This window comes from Vulpes vulpes, chromosome 1 (assembly GCF_048418805.1).
Source record: "Vulpes vulpes isolate BD-2025 chromosome 1, VulVul3, whole genome shotgun sequence".
Classification (NCBI taxonomy): Eukaryota; Metazoa; Chordata; class Mammalia; order Carnivora; family Canidae; genus Vulpes; species Vulpes vulpes.
Window position 1 is genome coordinate 124,632,366 of NC_132780.1, and position 26,909 is coordinate 124,659,274.

General features: G+C 42.7%; 1 protein-coding gene and 1 long non-coding RNA gene across 51 annotated transcripts in view; both read left to right on the forward strand.

Moving 5' to 3' along the window:
• The window catches only part of KALRN (kalirin RhoGEF kinase), a 656,402-nt gene that overhangs the window by 117,375 nt on the left and 512,118 nt on the right, over positions 1 to 26,909 (forward strand). The gene's annotated exons all lie outside the window — the stretch shown is intronic.
• Positions 8,832 to 12,304, forward strand: LOC140594388 (uncharacterized). The gene is made up of 2 exons (XR_011995075.1): positions 8,832 to 9,060; positions 9,327 to 12,304. It is a non-coding gene; the product is annotated as an uncharacterized lncRNA (long non-coding RNA).

Here is a 26,909-nt window from a genome sequence, read left to right on the forward strand (position 1 = left end):
GGCTTGGTCTCCGTGTGGTATGGCTACCCATCCCCACCTACCCCTCCCCGAATAGCATGGCTGTGTTTCTTGGCTTGGATTACTAAAATAATTGCTCCCAATCTTCCCTTTCCAGTGAGCATGAGCCTGTTAGACCTGAATGATAGCCACTGGCTGAAGCCTACTGTGTTCAGCTCAGCTGAATTTGCTTGCTGGCTATGTAAATATTAGGGTTGTTAATCTTTATTAGAGGGTGTTAGCCAAGAAAAATTGCATTTTAAAAAACCCATATATTAACATAGGAAAAAGTGAAAGTAAACCAAGCAAAATTTAACAATTTTGATGTCCTCAGAGCTTCCAATGAAGACTAAAAAGCCTCAGGTGTGTACTTGTTCAGTAAATAAGACTGTGGCTTCCAATTGTTTTTGAAAATCTTAAATAAAGAAGCAAACTCTCATTTGAGAACAGAAAAATCTAAACAATAAGAAGGTATCAATTTCACTGTCATTTGATAGCTTTGGACTTGCAAGTCAGTTTTCATGAATTCTTTTCCCCACATAGACTTTCTTAAATTTAATTTGCATTTGTATTTTCATATTGTAAACTTTTTATGGAAGTATAACATGCATCCAGAAAAGTACACAAATTCTAAGCTCAGTGAATTTTTACCTAGTGAACACACTTGAGAAACCAGCATATAGATCAAGAAACAGAACATTACTCCGGAACACTGGCCCTCCACGACCCCCTTCCATTTACCAGTCCCTCCCTACAAGGTCAACATCTAGGGTGACTTCCAGCTCCCTAAGACTTGTTTGCCTGTTTCGAAACCTTATATAAATGGAATCTTCAGGGATATATTATTTAACGTCTGTCTTCTTTTGTCCAAACGTTGCATGTATGAGATTAATCCATATTCAGTACAGCAATTATGTGTCACATTCATTGCTGTGTAGTAGTTTGCCATACATACATGCTGGAATTTATCCATTTCACCGTATAAAGTACTTGAGTATTTGAGTTGTTTCCAGTTTGGGGGCGATTATGAATAAAGCTACTGTGAACACTTTTGTGTAGGTCTATTGATGAATACATGCACCCAGTATTGTATATTGTGTATATCTAAGAGAGAAATTACCAAGCTACAGGGCATGAGTATGTTTAGCTTTAGTTTAATACTGCCAAATAGTTTTCCAAAGTAGTTCTAACAATTTCCATTCCCGCTAGAGGGGAGGACACTTCTATTGCTCCACATCTTTGCTAACCGTTGGTATTCTTTGTCTTTTCTATTTTAGCTCTTCTGGTAGGTATGTGATGGTGCCACTTTATGGATGGGTTTTGTTTTGTTTTGTATTTGTATTTCCTGGATGGTAAAGGAAGTCAAGAACATTTTGTATGTTTATTGACCCATTTAGATGCTATCTTTTGTAAAGGGAATCTTTGGTTGTTTTGCCTTATCCTTGCTATTGAATTATCTGCATTTTTCTTATTGAGTTGTAGGAGTTCTTTATATATTCTGGATGGGAATCCTTTGATATGTGTTTTGTGAACATCTCCTTCCAGTCTATGGCTTGCCTCTTCATGCTCTTCGTGTATTTTGATGAATATACATTAATAATTTTAATGTAATCCAGTCTATAAAATATTTTCTTTTATGGTTAGTGCTTTTTGTGTCCCGTTTAAGAAATCCTTCTCTACTCTAAATTTTGTACCGAAAAAACTTTACTGTTTTACTTTTCACATTTAGATCAGTGATACATTTGAAAGTGCTTTTCCTCTGTGGTGAGGAAAAGACTCTTCTATTTTTTCCTTCCTGTTTTGCTATTCAGTTGGCTTAGAGTCATTTGTTGAAAAGACCATCCTCTCCCCGCAGCACTATAGTGTCACCTTTGTCATAAACCAAGTGACCATATATATGTGGGTGTATTTCCGTGTATTAAAATTTGGAGTTGCCGCCAAATAATTGGCACTACATTGAATTTGATTGTATAGAGTAAGTGGCTAGCTAAATCCTCAGCACGGGCATGGATGACTAATGGAGGCCAGGGCAGATCAGAGGTCCAGATATTTTCCAGATATAAAACCCATTGACTCAGACTGTATTTAGATATGCTTCTCCAAGTAAAATAACTCTAACAGAATCCAGGATGTGTTGGTTAACTGTCCTATCTTTTGGAAGATGGATGTGTCATAAGAAATGGACCTTAAAGGAATGCAATACCTAGTATCAAATTAAATATAATTTCTCAAAAGATCAACTGAAAACGATCATTACTTTATCTGATGCTAGTTCTCCTCATAATAAGGGAACACTTTCTCTGAAAACAGGCTTAGCTGGTGCTTATTCTTGGAGTTTATCACATCCACCTTATGTGAGTGCTCAGGATTTAGACACCCAGAGCCTTTAATTGCTCACTCATTTTAATGACTCTGTGGAGGGTCACTTGTTTGGGTCCAACTACTTCCAGCAACCTGAAATCTTTTAGTTTTTCTAAGACCCTAAGACAGTTGGGTAAGGGGTGCTGCTAAGGGGCATTTCTTCAGATAAATGACTACCCCTTATCCAAGAGTCCCAGCCAACTTAGACTATGGAGGACATTGGTTCTCTGGTAGATCCCCAGCCCATCCAGATAATACACCTCCTTTCCATCAGCAATGTCTGGGGTGGTTGATGAAGTGGTATCCTCTTTCCAGGGGACAGGAGCCTGGCTGGTCCCAGCACCTTGAAGCTTAGGAGGTTACCCTTTATTCCCGTTTCCCTCTCCTGCAGCTGACCTGGCAGTCTGAGCTGCCATGAATGGGAAATGTTATTCAGTGAACCAGGGAGCAGTAGCTTCTTTGTAATTTCCATGCGGTCAGCACGTATGGTTGAGCGTCTTCTGTATACTGGCACTCAAAATCTATTCCTAGCCCTGGAAGGTTTACTTTACTTCTGGCTCTGTTAGTGACAGTTTCTGCTTAAACTTGGAGCCTGACAAAACCATTCTGATGCTTGATCACCTGACCTCACCCCTTACTCATCACTCTCCCCTGCCATGGCCAGGTTCAGGGGGTTATTTGCTGATGTATCTTACCTGTCTGTCCCTATATTGTACCTTCTTTGTACCTCCATTGTTACCTGAACTAATCTATGCCTGTTAACTAGGATGACTTCAACTTGGATAGCAGGTTTTGCATAATAACATCCAAGTTGGGCACCTGCTGAAGGCTTTGGTTGCTTCATCCAAGTTCTTCTTAAGTATTTTGTGATGCTGTTCTGATGCTCTAGGTTCTGTCACTTAGCTGTGCCTTTGTCAAGAGATTTGTTTCACATAAGGTCATCAATATGTTTGGATCTTAGGTTCCTTCTGCGGCAAAAGACCTAGCAGTAACATGGAGTTAGAACTGTGTGGTATGGGGGCGCCTGGGCGGCTTAGTTAAGTGTCTGCCTTCGACTCAGGTCATGATACCAGAGTCCTGGAATCCAGGTCCACATCAGGCTTCCTGCTCGGTGGGAAATCTGCTTCTCCCTCTCCCTCTGTTCCTCTCCCATGCTCGTGCTTGCTCTCTTTCTCAAATAAATAAAATCTTTTTTTTTTTTTAAAAAAAAAGAACTGTGGTATAATATCTCATAACTGTCGTGTCTTGTTTCAATCAGCAAACAGTCCCAGTTACCACAAGTCTTTGCCACCCCAGATGTTGTACAGCTTTGATCTCATCCACCCACTTTCTCTGTGTGTGAGCACAGAATGGCTGGAGATTTTATTTTAAGATCTTTAACTTTGGTTCTTTTAAAATGGGCATTAAAAAAGGAGTCTTCTGTTTTGTTTGTTTAAAAAAAACTTTTTTTTTTTTAAGTAATCTTTGCACATTAAAAAAAAAAGAACATTGTATATAATAGAATAACAGACTTTAGAACCCAGGGATATTAGATATCATTAGTTCAATCTTCTCATGACTAAATAATATTGTGAGATTTCTTTCCCTGGGGATATTTTTAAATGTCTTTTACAATCACAGGAAGTCAGAGCTGGACGAGAACTGAGAACTGTGTGAGTCCAGCAGTCTCATTCTACAGATGAGGAGCCTGAGACCCTGAGGACGCAAGTGGCTGGATCACAGTGCTGTGATAAGATACTGGGTCTCTAGACTGCACAATCTGGGGTCTTTGCTTGTGTAGCCAACGCTGCTTCTTACTTTCAATTTTGCTTCATGATTGTTACTCAGGGACAGCCAGGAATTTCTCATAGAATCTGTGAAGTGCTTGTCATGAGTTGTTAATCTGTGCCAAAGTTTAAGGTAACATAGAAGTAGCCAAAATGTACTTTGGGCAAAAGCCATGAATCCCAATGGGAGTGGGCTGGGATAAGTAGTTATGTTAATAAAACCTTTCCACATCAAAAGTGTGAGTCAGATTCAATATATGAATACCATCAAGAAACTACACACAGAGGGAGTTTAATTTTAGTACAAATAGATCACCTGTTTGCATCTCTCTTCAGAAATAAAGGGGGCGGAAGTTGTTATGTCTTTCAAATTAGATTGATTACTAAAAAAGGGAAAACAATCTGGGGGATGTTATTTTCCTTGTGGACTCCCATCCTGTGTACCATCTATTTCTAGTGAAGCTTGAACTTCCAGTTTAAAAGCAGGTGGAAGTGGAGACTGTGCCTTTTCTCCCCTTTGTCTTAGCTGCATTCTGGAAATGCCCTGCCTGCCCCTTTCCCCTGTGGGCACCTGCCACAAGTTCTTTCCTGAGGCCTGTGGAAGCCTCCTGTGGGACCCACGGAAGCCTCCTGTGGGGCCATTAGAAGCCTTCTGTGATGGTGTACAAAGCCTTTCTTAAAGAGAAGGGAAGCCAAAGGAGTCAGCCGTCCTCCTGATTGTTGGAGGTCCCCTCTTATTTCTCCAGGAAGGCCTAAGCAAGAAAAGAGGCTCAGAGATGTACCTTGTGGAGTTCAGAAATTATTCTCTCCACCATATTCTAGTTTGCTCCTGCCCTCTCCACGTTACTTCCACCTCTCCCTCTGTTCCTTAAGGACCCACGCAGGGGAGTTTGTGGATGAATGAAGAGGATGGAGAACCAGGGGTGTGTGTTATAATCTCCCCTGGGCTTTATGTCTACTGACAGTAAGGACCTTCGTGGAGGGAGCCTTATGGGGAAGACAGCCCACCCTTTTGGGGAAGCTCCCAGTCTAATAGAGATGATAATCACTTATATGGTGTCCTCTGCTGCAAAGTAGTGCCTGAGCTGGGGTCGCCCTTTTACCTCCTGGAGGCCAGCACCAGTCCTAGGGAAGTACAACAGTGAGAGAAAACAGGATCTGAGCTGAGATGGTGATTCTGTCCTCCCCAGACAGGCCATTGTCCATAAGAAGCGCTCATGTGTTGATTTGCAAAGCACTCCTGGGCTTCTCTTTGGGGAATTTTGTCTAACGGGGATCTCCATTCCTGGAATTCACTGAAAGCTCTGCCTGACATGCTCTCTGCAACTCATCATGTTAATGGGAAGAGAGGGCTGGAAGCCAGCCAGGTGCCCTACCCCCAGCCATGTCAGGATGACTGTATTGATAGAGAATCTAACGGGAGGTTACTGCAATGGACGGGCATTCACCGACAGCGGAGGAATAAAGCTCTGGCCCCAAGGCCTATCTTAACTGGGCTCCCAGCCAGGGCTTCCTTACCAACTCTCTACTCCTCCCAGTCCATCATGCACACCCAACTAGATCTGGCTTCCCTGAACACCACTTAGTCAAACTCCCCAATTGCTTAGAAACCGTTAATGGGTCCTCTTGGCCGGGACTCAAGGCCCAATAGAATCAGGTGCACATCTGCAAACAGTAGTCTTCTGAGGCTTATCACTGATCCAGCCCACTCTCTGCAGCAAAACCTATTGTGTAGTCAGAGGTGTTCTGCTCATGGTCCCCAGAAATCACCAGGCTTATTTGTACCTTTGAGCCTTTTCCCAGGTTGTCCCATGTCGTTTGCTGTTCTACGTGTACACATCTACTCCACCCTTTAGTATTTGAATCTTTTACCTTCTGTGCTCACCTAACCATGCAGTAGCTTACTTCTTTTATCTGCACTAAGCTCCTGGAGGGCAGGAACCTCAGTAACCCTCAGTGCAACGCTGAGTGCAAGATGAGCACACATTGCTTCTTGGGAGAACATGGAGAGATGGATACTTGAAATAATGAACCCTCTCTGAGCAACTTACTATTATTTCCTTCTTGACCTGGTGTCCATGCACCCATTTTAAAGTGAGATCTGGAGATGTTTAATGGGCTAAGGGGAATGGAGGCAGATGCCTCAGAAAGGTTTCCAACAAAGTGGTCAAGAATAGGATTGGAATGGAGCAGGTGCTAAAGACGAAAATAAAAACAAATACAACTCCAGAGAAAATAAGAAAATGGATTTAACACATCTTAAAATGGAAGGTAGGTGTATTGAATTAAGTGTCCTCTGAAAGTTCATGTCTACCAGAAACCTCAGAATATGACCTTTTTGGAAATTGGGTCTTTGCCAATATAATTAGTTAACGTTTGGTGGGCTGCTACTGGACGGCAGTAGGATGGGCTCTAAATCCAATGGACGACATCCTTCTAAGAGCAGGGGACACATAGAGAAGAAGGCCACGTGAAGGTAGAGGCAGAGATGAATGATATAGCTACAAGTCTGGGAATGCCAGGGATTGTCAGGAGCTACAGAAATTAAGAAGAGGTGTGCAAGGATTCTTCCCTAGAGCCTTCGGTGGGGGCGTGGCACTGGTAACACCTTGATTTTGGACTTCTGGCCTGAACTGTGAGAGGATACATTTCTGGTTATTTGTTTTGTTTTGTTTTATCTTTTGTTTTAAGCCATCTAGTTTGTGGTAATTTGTTGTGGCAGCCCTACGAAATCAATACAGTGGAGTCCAGTCATAGGCAGAGCCATCTCTATGAGGTGCAGGAAGGAGAAATCACACCAGGCAGGGTCTGTTGGTTGCTTCCATTATTATGCAAGAATTTGGTTAAAATGATTATCAGGCAAAGGGGAGGTGTTTGCTGTGAAGAGGGCCTGGAGAGGGTGTTGTTATGGTAATCTTATTAAAAAGTGGATGGAAAAAAAAAAAAAGTGGATGGGGTGTTGGTTTGTTTTGATGCAAAGGAAGGAGAGGAGAGAAAGTGCTAAACTACCCAAACTGGCTTTTGTAAGGAGTGCTGTGTATGAGACTGCCCTCTGTTTCTGGGCCCCAGCAGCTCTGGCTCTCTGTCCCAAAAGCAGTGAGAACTCCATAAAGTTGAGGGTGGGACAGGAGACAGCTCTCCCCTTAGAGGGTGTCCTTAGGTGCTACTTCTGTGGACCTTTGCCTTCTTCTGCCTCAGTGTAAGAGGTGATGCAAAGGGATCTGCACCTGAAGCCTACCCCATTTCCATCTGTCGTCACTATTTGAGCAAGTCTGTCCCCCTCTCAGAGCCTTGCTCTTCTCCCTTTTGCAGGAGGCATATAAGTTGACGTGTGCACTGAAGAACACTTTGTAAACCTTAAAATGCTATATATTGTCTTAGAGTTTTCCCCAGGACTGAACAGGAAGACAGGCAGATTCCTCATGCTTTGGGGTCTGGGGTGGCTCACAGACTGTGTGAAAAATAATGTAGTTTTCACTATGCGATGGTGAAAAGGTCCTGGAGGTGGATGGTGGTGATGGTTGTACAACAGTGTAAATGTACCAAATGCCACTGAACTGTATGTACACTGGAAAATAGTTAAAATGCTAAATTTTATGTTGTGTGTATTTTACCGCACAGAAAATCACAAGCATCTCCCCACAAAAAAAAAACAACAACAAAGCAATGCAGATACTGGACAAAGCTGACACATTCAATTAAATTTGACACTCTGAGTGTTGTGGGGCAATTTTTGCACTTTGTGGTGAATGCTCGTATTTACAGTCATTGTGAGGAATTAGCCCTGTTTACCAGGACTCAATTAACACAATGGATTCTTGTTATTACTTTTGGATGGCTCTAGAAATTCCCACAGGAGTGGGTCAATTAGATCGTAATAATTGGAATTGGGACGAACGGTAAACTGTACTTAATAACATGTGATCTGAGGTCACCTCCTTGGCTCTACCTCTGCCCCAAGGTATGCCCCTCCTCAGCACTATTCTTTCCTGTTCTTCTTCCCTTTGGTACCCCACTTACTCTTTATCCCAGGAGGTCAGGATGCAAGTGGGTTCACATCTATAAGCACAGAAACATGGGAGTCCCATATGGCTTCAGGCACTTGACCCAAACTGTCCTGTGCTACCACAGACCCTAGTCCTTTAGCCCAGACTCTGCTCCCAGAAGCCAGAGCTATTTGCACACCTCCCAGAACATTTCAACCTGCAGGCCTGTGGGCTTCTACATCAAAGCCATATAGGATTACCTCCCAATTTTCTCCTCTTCCTAGCTCTGACCCGCTTCTGAAGATCAAAACCATCGGCATAAATACTGCCTGATGACCTCTTAGTTTCTGAGGAGCTCCCCCACAGGCTGACAGCCCAAAGAGTAACTCAGTGGCTGAGAGATGGACATCTTCTGGATTGAGAAGTTGTTGCATTTTCACACAAAATAAAATGTTTACATTCTCATCTTCACGTATTGAAACTTGTATTGTGTCTCCTCAAAGTTCTCTCCGAAAATGATGCAGAACACTGTTGAATGTAGGACTGCCTGTGGTGCCAGATGATTTTGAGTCACGGACAGAGCCAGGCGTAGCTCTCAGATGGACCGGCTACATTTGTTTCTGCCTTCAAGGCAGGCAGCCAGTGGACTGAGAGGGGGCTGGGGATAGGGAAAACGAGTGCCTTCCTTGTGGGCTTCTTCTTGTTGAATTTTGCTCCACAGGTTGGAGGACAAGTTCCAGTCCTCCTAACTAGGCCTTAAAAGTCTGGGTGGAGTGGACTCTCGCTGGAGCCCGTGGAGATTATAAAACAAGAAGCTCACACTGCCTTGCGTGGCAGGAGTAAGAGCCAGTGTGAAGGTGTAGGAGTTGGAAGGAAGTTGGAAATCAGCCCCTTGTGGCCCTTCACTTTGAGATTCACAAAGAAAAAAAGAGCTGTCTCCTCTCTGAAAGGTAAGAGTTTAAATTCATCTGAACTCTGATTATTATAGTCTGTTTTAGCACCAGTGGCTTATTTCCATAATGTATGTAAATTATATTTGAATTCTTGTGAATCCATGCTCTAAGGCAAAGTCAAACACCCAGTCTTACTCCCGAGGTGGGGCCTTCAGAGCTGCTAGTGCCCTCAGAAGGGGCTGTTATTAGAATTATATATGATGGAGAAGATTGCCTGGAAACTAGAGAAGCATCAACTACAGTTTTGTCCTTTTTCTCCTTAGCAAAATGGAGCCTGCTTCCTGCACCTGAAGACCTTCCTTACTACAGGTTTTTCCAAAGAAGAAGCATTTTGACTTCCAAATACCACTCCTAGAAATAAGAGTGTCTGAAGGAGATGAGGATGGCTGAGTGCATCTCTTGTGTGGGATGCATCGGTGGCATTAAGGAGTTCTTCACGAGTGAGAAGGGGGTGCGTGATGGAGATGACACTGGTACCTCCTTCTACACTCCACATCTCTTCCTGCTGCTGCTCTCTCTGAAACCACAGCATCTGCACCAGGACCACACAGGGAACAAATACAAGCCACCCACAGTCCCCTTAGCTCTGTTGAAAACATGGCACAGATAAGATCATGTTTGAAGATGAAATGGACAAAAAATAAATGTATAAAAATAAAAAAGAGCTCCATGTTTTCCTGGCATGTTAGTATGAGTGCCTGAGAGTGGATGTCAGCCAGAAGGTTGCATGTGCACACCAGCTCTGGGTCCAGAAGATATTCCTGGCAAACCTCTTCAGAGTGAGGATGTGAACAGGCAATGGAAGCATCCATGAAGCGTAAGCAGCTACTGCAGGATTTGCTGATGGGTGGTTGATCACTCACACAGAGGGAAGGAGCCAGGAATTCCATGATAGTGACACTTGGGTCATCTTTTGTATTTCCAGACGCATTAAAAATAGAAAGGAACCACCATGTATGGAATATATGAAGTCTTACAGAGAAGAGTGGTAAAGTATTTGTTTTGACAAATCACCTTGCAAGTGTGGAGAAAAGTGTCCTCACCTAATGCTGCATTAGAACGTGCATCCTGTAGCCTAAATCTGTTCATGACATTAAAAAATATTTTTTGTTGGTGTTCTTTACAGGTTTTTATAAGCTGAACGCACTCCAGAAAATAGATAGGAAAGAAAAATAGTTTCCAAAACACATAATAGGCTCTAGAATTGGAGTTGCATAAGAAGTAAAAAGAAACAATATAAAAGTAGAAGAAGAAATGTATAAATACTACAACAGGATGTAGAACTATTTTAGGACCTTTACGCGGGGAGAAAAATCATTGGATAAGTCTATAAAAGCCTCTAAGAGGCTGTAGAAAAAACTAGATAATGTAGAGTGGTGATGTCCTTTTGGGAGTTGAAAACAAAATACCTAAGTTACTCATGAAAATAATATCAAAAGATCTTAAAGGACTATAAAGTGTAGTTTCATAGTTTAGAAAGATATACCTACTTCTGGGCATGCTTACTTCTATTCTGGACAGTGGTAGAGTTCTGGGTATATCCTGAGAAGATATGGAGACAATTTCAGAGGATTTCTGGCTGAAGAAAGCATACTGATGGCTGTCTTGAGCTCTGTCCCTGTAAAGTCAGAAGTGACCACCCTTGGGCTGGGTAGCCCTTGACCATGGACCTCACATAGTTCACCCATAGGCTTGCTCCGAGCCAACTTCCAAGCTCTGTGCTCCTCCTTCTGAGCTCATCTGTTTGTAGTCTTGCTCTTGGGCTACTTGACTGATTTTTAATGCCTAAGGATTTGCTTCCATCTTTGCATGACCAAGCCTTGGCCAAGCCACTATGTCTGTTGACTCAATTGCAATATCTACCTCTGCTGGGGATGGTCATAGCTTTCATAGCTGACACACAGTCCAGCTTGAAACCAGTCTCTTCTTTGGTCATTGTGAGTAGCAAGAAGCACTGTTTTTTGGATTCACTGCAGAACTCACACACTTAAATGTACAAAGTCAGTTTCTATGGCTATCGCTGCATCCAGATTGGACAGTGCCCTTGGCTGAGACATCCTTTACCTCTGGTTCAGAATAACTCAGCTGACATTTAAAATCTCAGTGCACTCCTCCACCTTGTCCAGAGGAAAGTAAAATGAAAGACTTCATCAAGAAATGGAGAAGAACCACATGGTTGGTCATTGCTGCTGCGTGAATCTTGGGTCTAGAGCTCAAAGGTGGTATAAATGCAGATAGCATGCTGCTACATTTGCCTGACACACCTTTAAAATGTACAGTATAGTTCAGCTTTCAGTCATGGAAGAATATTTCAAATATAGACTCAAAAAAAAAAATGCTCGGGTCGTTTGATTCTAACATAGAGCCAGGCGTTCTGTCCTGAGATGCATCCTGCTGCATGGTGAAAGGACCCAGTCTTCTAGGTCTCTTGCTTCAAACTCTTCTGTCTTCCAGAGGCTGGAGAAAATTATGGGTCTGCGTCTTGAAATATGTGACTTGAACAAGAATCACTAACCTGTAGAAAACTTGTATTACTTTGAACGAATTCTCAGTTTACAGAAGCCAATGGAAATAGCAAAAGAAAGCATGAGAAGAAGCAGTAACTTTAGTGGTCATAAACTAAGAGGATAACCTGAAAAATAAAGTTGTATGTGCTCAAAACTGTATTTAATTAGTTTGGCCCTTCCCCACCCACCCCCAATCCTTTTTCTCTTTTACATTTCTTTTCTAAGATTAAGTGCTCTTTCATGATCTACTTGACATTGTGAAAGATGCCAAGTCCAGAAATTAGGATGGCTTCTCATAAGTAATAAATCAGCAGCAGCATGGTGAGGTGGAAACAGCTTAGGTTCTAGTTCTGTCCTTGCTGCTAACACTGGGTAGCCTTGGCCTTGTCATGATACCTCTTTGGGCCTCTCTTTTTATATCTATTAAAAAAAGGGGGCTCTTGGGAGTACCCTTCTGGCTCTAAAATCCGCCAACTCTGTACTGTTGATGGTTTCCTCCATTTAGAAGTTTCTAGGTTTCTCATAAACTGTCATAAGAGCCAGAGTTCAGGAGGAATGGAAACTTGTGACTCCATTTGTGACAATGTTCAGCACTTTTAAATGCAAATGTAGGTAATTAATCTGTCATCATTGCTTGAATATATTATACTTTAAAAATACCATATTCTAAAATATAATCTTTAGAAAAACAAATTTGTAATGGAAAATAAATAATTGTTACCATGTGTCTCAAACCCTGCGGAGCCCCTCAATCATCACCTCCAGCAGTGCATTAGTATCACCTCCTGGCTGTGCATTAGTATCACCCAGAAAGTTTTCAAATATATCGGCTCCTGCCCTCCCACCTCAGAATTTCCAATCTAATTGGTCTGGTGTGGGGCCCAATACTAGTATTTTAAGAGTCAAGTAAGAACCAGTGGCCTGCAAAATAATTTCAATTTGGGGGGCTGGTGTCTAAGATCTCCCAGGCACGACTCATACCTGTTTGGCCTCCATGCTGACTGACCACCTGTGGTCCCCTCCAGCATGCCGTCATGTTCACAGTGTTGATTCATATTTTCATACCTTTGCACCCGCTGTAATGGCCTGGAATACCATCACCCCATGAGGCCTGCCTATTCTTTCCTGTAGGTTTCTTTACTAACATAGTTCCTATCATACTTTGTAATGGCCTGCTTTGTAGTCATCTTCCTATATTGTAAATATTTTATACATAATTATATGTATTTATATTCATAAATCTGATCATCTGTCTCTCATGTTTAAAACTCTCTAGTGCCTTCCCATTATTCTAGGAATAGCATCCACACCTTTTACCTTGCCTATAAGTCCCTATGTAATCTGAACCTACCTCTTTCTCAGACCTTTTCTCTGAAATACTTCCCACTTGTTCACTTCACTCCAGCCTTACAAGTGTTCTGCTCCTAAAGCATGTCAAGTTTGTTCTCATCTACGGGATTTTGCAGTGTGATTCCTTCTACCTGGGACATCTCTCATCCTCTCATTTGACTCCTTCCCAACAATCAGGCTTTAGCTCAAATGTCACTTCCTTACAGTGGCCTTTCCTGACCACAATAGTTATAGTAACACATCCCCTATCCCATTCATCACTCTCTATCCTACTGTTTTTATGTTCTTTTAGGACTTATAATATCTGAAACGATAGTTTTATTTTGTACACACGATTATTGAAAGCCTCTCATTACTGGAATATAGGTTCTATGAAGATAGGAACTTTCTCTGTCTAGTAGGAGCTCAATAATATTGAATGGATGAATGTCATTTGTCTCTTCTACAAGATAATGCTATGCCTAGCATAGGGACTGGAAAGAAGATGTTCAATATGTGTTTGATGAATAAATGTCTACATGTCATAGACGTTTCTCCGTAACAGTATAACCAAAGATCTCTAAATCACACTAATAGAAATTAGGCTGTCATTCATCTGCATTCTTATTAACGTCCAATTAAAAAAAAACAGAAAAATGATGTATATTTCTTTTTATAAGAAAATTAGATTCTTTCTCTCCCTAACTTCAAAATCTTCATTTCTAGTACCCACACCAATAGGGGCTCCCTCTGTTCAGGGACCCATTCAGCAAATAACAAAGGAAAGAGATTGCTCTGGGAGCTGATTTTACCTATAAGCTCAAATTTAAACTGAGACCACTGCTCTGAGCTAATATGAGAGGAAAACAAGTTTTTTTTTTTTTTTAAAGATTCAAATCAGGGACATTCTAAATAAGTGACTGGACAAGTGAAGATGGAGAATGGGCAGGAACAAGAGAGGAACCACAGGGCTCTGCACCCAGAGTCTGGGCCCAGGGCTCCCCTTAGGTCTTTACCTGCAGTTTACCCCAACCTATGGGTCCCTTGTGAAATCATTGAGGAGGAGATCCTGGTTGCTGCTGCTGCTGCTGCTGCTGATGATGACTGTAGTTGCTTCTCTCCAGTTTGGCTCTTATCCTGGCATACCTAGAGATAGAGAACACCTGGGCAGATTGTCAGAATCTCTAGGAGCAAGTATGGAACCACACAGGACTACCTAGAAAACACAGGTTGAGTAGTCTGAGGAGAAATTTATAGCATGTCTGTTTTCCCATGGATAAAATGAAGGGTTGAGTTAGATAGTCTTTAGCATCTCCTCTGTTTCTAGTGTGCTCAGTCTATAAGAATATGTAAACATTTTGTTATTGAGGTGATCAATATCCAAACTATGGGCAAAGGGTAATCCAGTTAGCTTTTTCATCTTGTGCTGCTTTCAGCACATATGCCAGGTATCCTCTGTGTAAAATTCCATGGTGATCTTTGGTCTGCAGAAAAACATAGCAAATTGAGGTCGTAAATTGCCATGGCTGTAAGGTCTGGTTGGGACGCTGTAGAGCTGCATTATCCCATGCAGTAGCCACTACCCACATGTGGCTATTAAAGTTAATATTAGTTAAAATTAAAATTAAATAAAAAATTCAGCTTCTCCATTGCATTAGCTACATTTCAAGTTGTCAGTAGTCACCTGTGACTAGCAAGAGAGGTCTTTATTGGACAGAGAAAATATATTCATTACCATCATCATAGAAAGTTCTCTTGAACAGTGCTGGTTTACGGGGCACCCCTGCTATAGTATAAGAGAAGTATAGTTAGAGAGCTGCTAAAGTCCTATCCATCTGCAAGGCTGAGAGATTCTGTGGCTTTGTATTGGGAAGATCATATTCCTGTTCTTCTTCAGCTGAAAGTCTTTTGGTCTACAAAGGTGCTGAGGCTGGTGGAGAGGGACAAAACAACTGCAAGGAGCTCCTGTCTGCCTGATTAAGAGATGATGAGATGATACTGGAAAGCCTGTTAAAAAGTTGAAGACTTCTAAAAATATAAGGCATGATGATTGTAAAGTGAATGTTATTAGAGACAAAGGCAACTTTCTCCTGGCTCTTCCTTGACTTCATTCCTCCAACCCAATGAAAGTGAAGTTAGCTTTGAAATAGTGGTTTTGGTTGCTGTTGGCAACTGATTCTCTGTCTGGTCCAAGCTCTGGGAACTTCAGTTAGACAATGTGGAACTGTTCAGGGAAGAGTATGGAGAGCTGATTTCTGCTAGGGAGAGTTATGTTTGTGTTGGCTTTAAGGGAGCTCCAGGTGGCAGTGACCTTCCCTTTATAAAAGGTCATGAGGTGGGCCTGGATCAGGGGCTTAGCCAGGTTCAAAAACTAGGGGAAGCTCCCGACCTAGGGAAAGGCTGAGTGGTGCTACCTTCTTCCCCAGCTGAAGTGGGAGCTCACAGAAAAGGTGACTCTTTGTCTACCCTCTCTGCATGTCTCCTGGTTGGGCTTTCCCTCTACTTTCTCTCATGTCTTTTCATCTTGGTTTTAAATCATGGCATCTGGTCATGACAATATAGTATGTTAAATATTGTACAATAGGCATTACTTTTGATGGATGTGGTAACTACATTCACATGCCCTCTTTAGGTTAGGTTTCAGTTGTTCTCTGATGGAAGAGAACTCTGGGGAAGGATTTGGAAGGTAACTTCATCTGTTGCCATTGTGAACACTACCTCTAAACACCTGTCACTGTAATGGAGCTGTAGGAAACCAGTGACAAAGGCATAGACTCTCAAACAAAGGCAGGGGTATTTACAGTACAACTCTAAATGTTGACTCTTGGGTATAAAGTCATAGGCTTTGAGCTACATAGAGCTTAATTCAAATCTAATTTATTGACTGTGTTATTTTTTGGGCTCAATTAGCCTTAGTTTATTCATATGTAAAATAGAAATAATAGAGATAATGGAGATGTGTAGGAATGAATGAAGTGAAAAGGGCCAAGCAGAAAGCTTGACACATTGAGTCACTTAACCAATTATTTCTATTCCCTTTATAGGGGGTCAGAACTATGATTTGGTTGGGAGCAATGGAACAACTATGGGGAATCTATGTTTGGAGATTGAGAACCACTAGACTTTACAAATGATAGGGTAGGGATGGGGTGAATTTGGTCTACTGGGTTAGACAGGACTTCCCTATGAGTTATGAAGGAGCCTATTTTGCTTTAATCCTGAGTCAATGGTTGGTGTTTTAGCAGCTATAGTTTCTCCCCAGATGTGGGCTATAGTTAGACAGGGGCTGATACTTGTAGACCGTCTACAACTATTCATGCAGTGAAATTCCAGAAATTGACAGAGGGGCAGCATGTGTACTTTTGTGGGGGAGGAGAGGTGGATTGCCGTGGCTCTCTGGAGCCTCATATTGAGTGAAATGCTGCTCCAGTCAAAGGTATTGATTGATCTCTGGTGGAAATTCACTTTGTTCAGTTTCCCATTTTACTATAGAATATGAATGTACATTTGTAGAAAGACATGGAAGGAGTTATTACCAACAGTGGGCTGACTTTCCTGTTAATAGGGGAGCAGGTAGGGGAAGAGGTGGGGGTGATTATCTCTAGGACTGTCAGTTGGCCTGGATGTGGAAGTGGTGTCTTGCTGGAGTGGCACTAAGGAAATCACTGTTAGAGAGCTTTGTCCACTGAAGAAATGGGAGAAGGAGGTCAGAACAGTCCTGATGTGGGACCAATGTTCTGAATACAAGAGGCAAATGCCCATTGTTGGGTATGAAGTGTAGGGGTAGGAGTAGGATTGACTTGGATAAAACTCAACCATGAGCGTTTGTAAGTTCCCTTCTCAGAAAATGCCTTGACAAAGCCTTAGCTAGAAACCTGACTGCTGTGTAGATGTACTTGGGATGTGTAGTAAGAATAAACAAATGACACAGAGACCTAGTCCATCACTCTGGTCTCTTTTCACCGTATCCAACTTCAAGATGCCTTTATTCCAGGAAACTTTACCTTCTCCCTGGAATCTCACAAACTTTTCTGAAGAGATCTGTCTTCTTTGAGTGTGATGGAGGGTGTTGAACCACGGGAAAGGAACTTTACATTTAGTTAACATCCACTGGGTACGAGGGACAATACTGGGTACTTTATTATGTCTTTTTACTAATCATAACATCCCTGTGATCCATGCATATAAAATCCCAGTTTTACAGATTAAAAAACAGACTCAGAGATGTGGAGTATCCTTCCAAGGGTGAATAAATGGCAGTTCTAGGATTAGAATTCCAGGTCTTTAGCCCCAGATCATAGAGAGCCCCTAAACATCAGGTTAAGGAATTTGGAATTCTTTTAGAAGGCAACAGGTATTTGTTGACTATGACCAATAGCTTGATATATGAGAGAAGACATTTTCCTCTTGAGTACACACGGAGAAATTGTACATCAATAAAAGCAGTCTCTAAACATTTCACATTTTTATAAGCCCTTGTGAAACCCTTGGGCTTAGTTCCTCTTTATGTAGTCAAAACTGTATGTGCTATCTGGCTCCAGTCTTGGGGTTTCTTGAAACCTACAGGTTCTCGGGCCATGAGCCACATCAGTTGCCTTGTCTGAAATATACTTGACAATCTTTCTTAGTTCCCACATTCTTTTTTTTTTTTTAAGATTTTATTTATTTATTAGAGATGGGAGAGAGAGAGAGAGAGAGAGAGGCAGAGACATAGGCAGAGGGAGAAGCAGGCTCCACGCAGGGAGCCTTGATCCTGGGTCTCTAGGATCATGCCCCAGGCTAAAGGCAGGCGCTAAGCCCCAGTTCCCACATTCTTTATGCCACCCCCCCGCTCTCAGAGGTGATGGATTTGTGCACTGGAGTAATCCATTGTAAGGTGATTTGGGAAATTGGACCCAAATTACTTTTTTTTTTTTTTGCATGTTGCTCATTTATTCACACTTCTGTCCACCATGGGCATATGCTGTGGTGCCCAGGTCAACTGTACACTTTTTGTTTTGTGTTGCTACTGTTTGTGGGCTTGCGTTATTGGTATTTGTAATGAGTTCACTGAGGGAAGAGTCCTCAACTTATACATCCATTAATACCTTATGACTGCTAGGACAGTGCTGGGCTTATAGGATATACTGCATAAATTTATTGAGAAAGAAAGTGATTATTGGGAAGAAACTTCTGAGAGCAGTCCTATGTGGCGATTGCTTAGAACCAAAGGAGTTTTCTCACTAGTTAAGTGGCTGGTTATTGCTGAGAGGGGTAGGTAAGGGAAGTCTTCCCAGAGACAAAGGTAAGATGTATCAGTTATCTTTTGCTGTGTGATAGAATACCCAGGACTTTGGGCTTAAAACAACTGTATGTTTGCTTACAGTTCTATCCATTATTCAGTTGCATTGGGATCAAGTGGGTGGCTCCTCTGCTGGTCTTACCCCCAGTAGCTATAGGCATTTGACAGCTTGGTTGGGGCTGGTTAGTTAAGATGGCTTCACTACCATGTCTGGTAGTTGGTGCTAGTTATCAGCTGGGTACCTCTCTCTGTTCATCTTGTGGCATCTCATCTACCAGAAGACCAGACTGTTTCCTTACATGATGGTAGTAGATATGTTCCAAGAGAATAGAAGCAAAAGCTGTAAGACCTTTTGAAAGTGAGGCCTGGAAGTCCTATAGTGTCTCTTCTGCTGTCTTCTTTTAGTTTAGATGTCTCATACTAGGGCAACCCCAGTGGCTCAGGATCGAGTCCTGCGTTGGGCTCCCTGCATGGAGCCTGCTTCTTCCTCTGCCTGTGTCTCTGCCTCTCAATCTCTCTATGTCTAAAATCTTTTTTTTTTTTTTTAAAGAAGTCTCATACTAGCACAGATTCTGGAGGTAAAAAGATGGATTCCACTACTTGGTGGAAGGAAAGGCAAAATTACATTGCACAAATGAATGGGTTGATGGGGCCAGCATTGGTAAACAGTCTATCATAGGAGGACTTCTGTTTTCTTGACCTCTTAAGTTTAAATTGCATGTTCCCTGAAGAATTCCTGCCTGTGGAGATCAAATTAAAATTTGGATTCTCAGGCAGATGGTTCAATAACTGGAAGCAGTTGCCATCAGGGTTCCTGAATAAACTCACCTTTCTGGGGTATCTGAGAAAGGTTATGATGGATATCCTAAGTATCCTCCCCACAAAACCTTGCATTATTTCCATACATTTTTAGACGTTTAGTAAGGAAGGCAGCGTGGTGGAGTGGAAAAGCATGGGTTTGGGTGTGGGCAGACCTGGGTTCAGGCAGTCCAGCTTTAGTAGTGACTGGACATATGACTTTGAGTAGGTTATTTGACTTCCTGCATCTTATTCTCTTCATCTATAATTTGAGTATATCTATTTTGTGTGATTGATGTGAGGTGTGATAATGTTCTGGGAATAATTAGAATCTCTTCCAAGGAAAGAATGAGCTCAAGTTCCTCATTCAGAGCTCATGAATCAAGCCAGTCTCATGCCTACACCCCCTCTCCTTAGCTTGGCATGCTGGTCAAAAGGTCACCCATTTCCCCAGTCTTCCTATTTTATCCTGTCATAACTGCTGTGAGCACAGAAGGTCAGAATGGGTCCAACTAGCTAACTAGCTAATCCTGATCCCTTGCAGAAAGGCCAGAAGAGAAAGATTAAGAAAAATAGCCAGAAAGTCTGCTTATACAACAAGAAATTTTGCTTGAGTACTGAATGGAACAACCAGAGGTGATGCACAGAAAATCTGGTCGCTGCTTAGGGCGATAGTGTGGGATTTGGGTGCAGAAGCCCAGGACCCTGGGCCTTCTAGATCTGAGGTCTTGAGCAAGCCTTTTACTCTAGTTATCTGTAGGGTGGGGATCAGAGTTTGTTTTGTAAGTTTGTTTAGAACAGAAGGAAAAAAATTGCCAAGATCCTAGCAGAGTTCCTAGAATATAGCAGGTGCACAGTTAAGTGATAGCTTTGTGATAATTCTCAACCCCGTCAACACTGTTCATTGCTGCTTCTGAGTGCTGGGCCTGTGCTGTCCATAGGAAGTGACAGCGTAGGACCCTTCTGTGATTTGAATGACCTGCCTCCTGGAATGTGACAACTGTGTTTCAGAAAAGTTGCGTGCCATGTGAATTGTAGAAGTTGAATCTATTTCCTTATTGACTGATCTGATCATTGATCGCAGTGAACGTTTATTGAAAAGCAGATATAATAAGAATGAGCAGAGCTGCCACAATCAACTTCCACTCCTGTCGTCATTCTAGCCAGGAAATTTGGCTTCGGGAGATTAAGTAAATAACTCATTCAAGGTCATACAGCTAGTAAGTGACATACTTGGGGAATAAGGCTGTCTGGTCCAAATAGAAAACAAAACAAAACAAAAGGAAAAATGCACAGCAACTTGACTAGAAGGCAATGCATAAAAATATTATTTATACTGTTAATTTATGAGGAATGGGATTGAGACATTAGGTCATTTTATTTCCTATGTCTACTTTATTTTACAAAATTTTTATGATGAATACGCATTGCTTTTGTAATGACCAAACTACATTTGATAAAGAAGAAAAAGAAATTTGGAAGGAAACAGTTTGGGAAAACAGAGCTTAAGTGGTAGCCTATGTTTAAATTGCAGACATGGGTGTTCCAGACTGGAAGGAAATGTATTGGACAAAGGGTGTACAGAATCAGTAGTAGATGCAAATCTCTTAGGCTTTGAGGATGGAACTACTTTGTGGAAGGGGTACTTAGGATGATTTGAAATTTGGGGGGATGAAGGACATGTAGGAGTTAGTGAACCACTGCACCAAAGCTTCCTCTACTTCATTTGACTTTGCCTTGGCCTCCTGGCCTAGTGATTGGGGGAGAGGGGGCATAGGAAAGAAGGGGCCAAGGTTTCCTATTGAGTGGCCACGTCTTAGGGCCAACTGGAGAGACCAGGCAAGGCCTCAGAATTCCCCCGGTCAGGCAGAGATAAAGGTTCTCTAGATAAAGGTTCTCCATATTTGGAAGAAAATATATAAAGCTTGTTTATTATTGATTCTGTGAAGTGTAAAATACGCCACCATTCATTATTGCCAAAGGGTCCCCGATGTTCCAGCAGAACTACTGTAGCAGTCAGGTGGGAACTCTTAAAGAGTGCAACATTTTTCTATTTTAGGACAAGACTTACTTATTTGTCCATTGCTGCCAGTCTCCCATTAGGTTTGGGTTGTCTCTCCTAGACCCCTCTACCAGAAACTTCCATATCAGACTCCTTCTTGGAGCCAGCTGGGCCCTTCCTAAACCCTCAGGGTGTCAGGCCATTGGGCAAAATGTGCAGAAATCTGGAATCACAACTGTCTCTCTGGAGAAGGGTGCCCGTGGAGGATCCCCCTCAGGTTCTTATGTGTATGGCTTGATACCAGGTCTCTGACAGTTCCTCTCCTCTTGCAGAGTAGACCTGACCTGACCAGACCCCCTGTCAATGCAATATCTAGAAGAGAGCTTTTCCGCAAGAGAGAGGGCGGGGGTAACCTGTAGGCATGCTGGAGGTTTCCAGCGGATGTGCTCTGGGTATAGAATCCTGGTTGTGAATGCAGGATGTTGTTGCTGAGGTCTGTTCCAGAGTGCGGGCTCTCAGCTTTTGCTCCCTGATCACATGAAGAAGGGGTAGAGTGAACCACATGGGAACCCGCATTTCACCTGATAATGGGGAGCTTTGTGGTACCCTCTGGAGAATGGAGGCCTGTATGTTTCTTAGGCATCCTCTGCCCATAGTCATACTTGCTGGCTCCGTCCTCAGACAAAAAGGAAAGAAATAGACCTTACCTTAAATATGTTCCTAAGTGACAATAACTATAGAAGTTGGATGCACCTGTTTGTTTGAGGAGTCTATCAGCATCTAGCTGCCATCTTGTCTGCTTAGCCCTTACCAAGGGCCTTGAAAGGGAGGTGAAAGCTCTGCTCTTCACATTGCAAGGGTAGGTATAGAAAGCCATATAGTGGAATTTTGCATCAGAATCTGGGGAGAGATAGGAAGGCTACATGGTTGGGAACCAGAGTTGGACACTGACTCAGGAGAAACCTGTGTGTGTGGCCTGAGTTGAAGATAGAAGGGTTCCTGGCCAAGGACTCACCCACAAGTCCTGGAGTTTCCCTTGTTGATCAGAGCAACTCTTCCTTTCTTGGTTTAAACTCTTGTTATCCTTGATAGGGAAGATGCTTGGAGGATGGTTCATGTCTTGTGAGCTGGTCACTGTCTTCAGAATTGAGAAACCGTGGCAGGATTTAATTCACAGAAAGACCTCTATTTTTTTTTTTTTTTGGCCTGGTCAGTCTCTATGTATACCTGGTGTTGTCCTTCCAAGAGAAGGGGGCAGCTCATAGGACTGTGCCCCATGGCTCTGGGCCCCCTTAACTTCTGTTGTCTTGAAAAATGTGATAGGTGAGACAGTTTGTGGGGCTCTGCAGCTGACAGGCACAGCCTAGCTTGTGTGTGTAGCCACAGGAGGCTTAGTTCTGTGCTTGCCTGGGCCCTGTGATGTGTAGGTTAATAATGGTAATGCACATGGAATAACAACATACCAAATTCTCTGCCCTCGAGATGGTTACAGAAGATTAGGACCAGAAGACACCCACACCTGCACTGGGCACCCAGCACAGTTTGCACTGCTGAGTGTCCAGGACTACAGGGATGTGGCCACTCTACTCACATCTTTAGATTTCAGGCTCTCTTCTCTAGCTCTCTGCTCTGTGACCCTATGAATATCCCATTTAACTTGTTTAAAATTAAACTCAGCCTCTTTTCCCAAGGTCCATTGCCCTTCTTCCTCAAGACTTAACACCTTGAGCTTCATCATGATTTTCTCCCTCCCCAGACTGCCTCCTCCTAGCCTTCAGATCCAGTAGCCATTTATAACCTCTTGCCTGCATCCCTTCCTTTTTCGCTCATCCCCGCTTTTTACCTTATGCCTAGGTGCTTCGCAAGCCTTCTGGCCACCCTTTCAGGTCCTATCTTGCTCCTGTCTAGCTCGCCTGGATCCATCTCCTAAAACAGACAATATCTACAGTTGCTCTCCACCTCCAAGAGTAGTAACAACCTGGGGTTGTGTCAGGATTGCCTGGGAGGAGATTGAGTGGGATAACGGGCTACCAGGAAATCCATCCGAGGAAGCCCCCTCAAAGTATTCGGTGAAATGATCATTTTTATTACCTGGGATTCTAGACTGTAGATACGTTTATGATGACTTATAAAATCTGGGGCTGGTTTCTGTCTGCCACTCAACAGGTGGTCATGTCACCTGTCCTAACTATCTCACTGGTGTGTGCTTAGGATATTGACTCTTTGGGGTATAGTTAGAACCAAATACTCCCAAGAGAGTAAAGCAGCTGCTGACACCAAAAGTCAGGGCATACACCGGCAAGCCAAAGGTGGTGGACCTAAATGGTGGAACGAGATAAGCATGAAAAGCCAGGAGTCCCAACTTCAACCCAGTTCAACCATCAACTGTATCACCTCATGTATAAGTTACTTCCCCAGTCTGGCCTCAGTTTCCTCAGATGCAAAACAAAGTCTAATTCTGGATTAACCATGCCCCAGCTCTCCTCTATTTTCAAGAGAATTTGGGAGGTGGTTGTATTTTCTGACCCTATGTCAGTCTCTCCTTGCCTCATGCCAAAAAGACATCCTCAGGCCTTGGCTAGAAGAAATTATAGAGTGTTGGTATTAGGAGGGACATTGCAGATCATCTGATTCAAACTCCTACCTCATGGGCATCCATAATATTCAGAAAACAAAGGAGATAACAGATTGGTTTCCTGGGCCGGAGAGGCCCACTGGGTCCCAAGGGCTCGAGCACTTCGTAAATGTCACTTGGCCATCCCTGAGAAGAGATGGAAGTAGACAGAATGCCCAGGCGGGCAACACTGCAGGGGCGGATATGCTAGCTGACTGTCTTTGTTCTCTCTGCTTTCCATGGGTCCTGGGAGCCTGGGCGCTCTGCTCTGTGCAGATGGAGACCTCTCCTAGCAGAAGGTTAGTCACCTCCTATGCGCTCAGAGCAAGGGCATTGCTTGGCAGGTGTGGACTCAGGCCAAGGCCTCTGTTGCCTCTCTGTAGCATTTTAAACACAGTGAATATCCTGTAACCTTAACTACAACCTGTAGTCTAGTAAAAATATCAGAAGGGGTAGTTAGTTGGGATCAAAATTAGGGAACCAAAGGTCTCAAATGAGTCAGAAGCTTGGGAATAGGTTATAAGGAATCGGAAGATGCTTATGAAGTGCTGTTAAGGAATGGGTTTGAACATATGTTCAAGGTAATTGTATTTTAGTGGTCAGGAGCCCAGAAGTTTCTTCTTATCCTTGGCAGTTTTCCGGCAGTTTACTTACTTTCCCTACTTTCCCACAGTTTACTTACTTTTCCATAGTAAGCCTCGTATGTTGGAGAGCTGTCCCAATCTATTTGGTGTATTGCTATGTAATAGGTACACTTCCCCACAGTTACTCGATCCAAGCCAGTGTTTCCTGCAGTGTGGTGTGGACCACCTGTATCAGCACCACTAGGGATGGGGAGCTCTTTCAGAAGGCAGATCTGGGCTCCACCCAAATGTGCACGTCCAAGTAGTGGCATCCCAGTGTTTGCCTGAGATAAAAGAAGAGCAGTTTTATCTCTCTCTTGGGTCCACAGTATATTTCTTTATTAAAAGGGTGATGTTTAAACAACACTAAGCAAGCAGTAAAAGGAAGATAATTCTTTCAGAGCAAACATTTTAAGGAAACGAATGCCCAGGATGCACAGCTGTATCTTCCTCATTAAGCCTAGCTTCCCCTTCTTCTGTTTTCCCCTAACCATAATCATATACCCCAGCGCTGATCTGAATGATGCTGAGTTTGAGCCCGGGGTGACTGGTATGGGGGAGGGTGTTTGACCTTACTTGGTTTCATAGTTGTGGTTTTCCAGCTGCTGATCTTGCCTTTGCCCTTCTCTTCCAGGGCTGCTGTTTTTCACCAGCCTGGGAAGCTGTATAGTGGCTTTTGGGAAGAGTACCCTGGTGTTCCCAGACCCAGTCTGTCCTGCCCTCCAGCTCCTACCCTGAAGGCCACACAGTTTTCAACAATTTAGGAAATACAAACTCTCTGCTTCCCCAGACTTTCTCTGCCAGTTTACTTTTGTGCTTTACTATTTCCTTCCCCCAACTTTCATCAACAAAGTGGAACAGTCCAACCTCCTTTTTCTTAACCTAGAAAAACAAGGGATTGGGTGCACAGGGAAATGGCAAGAAAGTCCTTGTTGGCTCTTCAAAAGACCCAAGTTAGAATTTGGCCCCACCACATAGGAGCTGTGTGACCCCAGTGGGTTGTATAAACTCTCTAAGAATTAGTCTCATCTGAAAAGTGGCAGGAGAAGATGACCTACCTCACAGGACTGATGTGAAGATTCAGTATAGTAATAGGAGGAGAGAGCTCTAGGGCAGTGCTCCTCACATTATCAGTTACTCACTAAATATCTACCATCGTCCTTCTACTGTTTTCCTCCTGCCTCTTCTCGTATCTTGCTTCACTTTCTGTTCTTCCTCTCAGCTCCACTTGGTCCCTTGACCATGTTTACACATTCCCCGTCTCCCATCCCACTTCTACAATGAACAATACTGTCCCCACCCTACATGTATCTATGACTCCCAGCTTAGAAGTGGGTTATTTCTAAAAAATTCATTAATAAGTCAGGTGCCAGCACTTGTCTTATGCTTTTCTAAAAACAAAACAAAACACATTTATGCAAAATGGTTAAACATTCCCAGGCTAGACCAAAATAACTCACCACATATCATACATTTGCAATGGAAAAAAAAAGTAGAGAGCAACGTTGTTTTAATAGTAAGCATAGCAAAAACCTCAGCAAAGAGAAGTCCTATTTCATTTTTTCTGGAAAGCTGCTTATCAAAAGCAGGTTAAATTAAATTAGATGATGAGGAGGTGGGTAGTTGAAGCTTTTGTAGCAGCTCTGACGTTTATTTCAGGGTGCTTTCAAGGGCTTTAGAGTTGTTGGCTTTGGTTCTTTATTAGCTTTAATTTACTTCAAAATGCATGGCTCTGCCTTTTTCCTGATGCAGGTGTAAATCCCTGGTACACTTACCAGCCATGATTAGGATTATTTTTGGTTCAAAAATGGAACAAAGCAGGGAGGGGAAAGTAGAGGGCAGGGAGAAAGAAATCTTCTCCTGGGGTAGTTTGAAAAGAATTGGAAATAAAGAAGAGAGACAGATAGACCTAGAATGGGTCTGCGTGTGCTCTGAAAATATAGTTTGTGGTGGAAAGTGACTCCTTTGAGAGATACAGGAGTATTACATCTTTCCTCTGATGGGGAAGAAAGGAGGAAGTAGAAAAGAGAATCCAAATCAAGTGGGAGAGTGAGTGCCAAGTGTTTTAGGAACAGAGTATAGTGACCCTATGGCAGATTGGGGATAAGAATCTTGTTGCCAGCCTAAGTTTGGAGGTTTCTACACTAGCTGTTGGTATCCCAAAAGTAGTTATTTATTTATTTTTTAAGATTTTATTTATTTATTCATGAGAATACACAGAGAGGACAGAGAGAGAGAGAGAGAGAGAGAGAGAGGCAGAGACACAGGCAGAGGGAGAAGCAGGCTCCATGCAGGGAGCCCGACATGGGACTCGATCCCGGGTCTCCAGGATCACGTCCCCAACCGTAGGCGGCGCTAAACCGCTGAGCCACCAGGGCTGCCCCCAAAAGTAGTTTTGTAATGACTGCATTCTTTTGCAGTAGGAAAAATCAAGCTGATGAAAATCATATACAAGATGAAATTATCCTAAGGGAATTAAATATAGATGTAGGTACTGGAAGATATTAATGGGTTAGAAGTCAAAACAATAGGGTAGCAAATATTTTGGTTCTAGAAAGAGGACTTTAGGGCAATGTATTAGTTACCTATTGCTGTGTAACAAGTTACTCCAAAACTTAATGGCTTAAAATAACACATTTATTCTCTTACAATTTTTGTGGGTCAGGAGTTCATAAATGGCTTACTGCGTCCT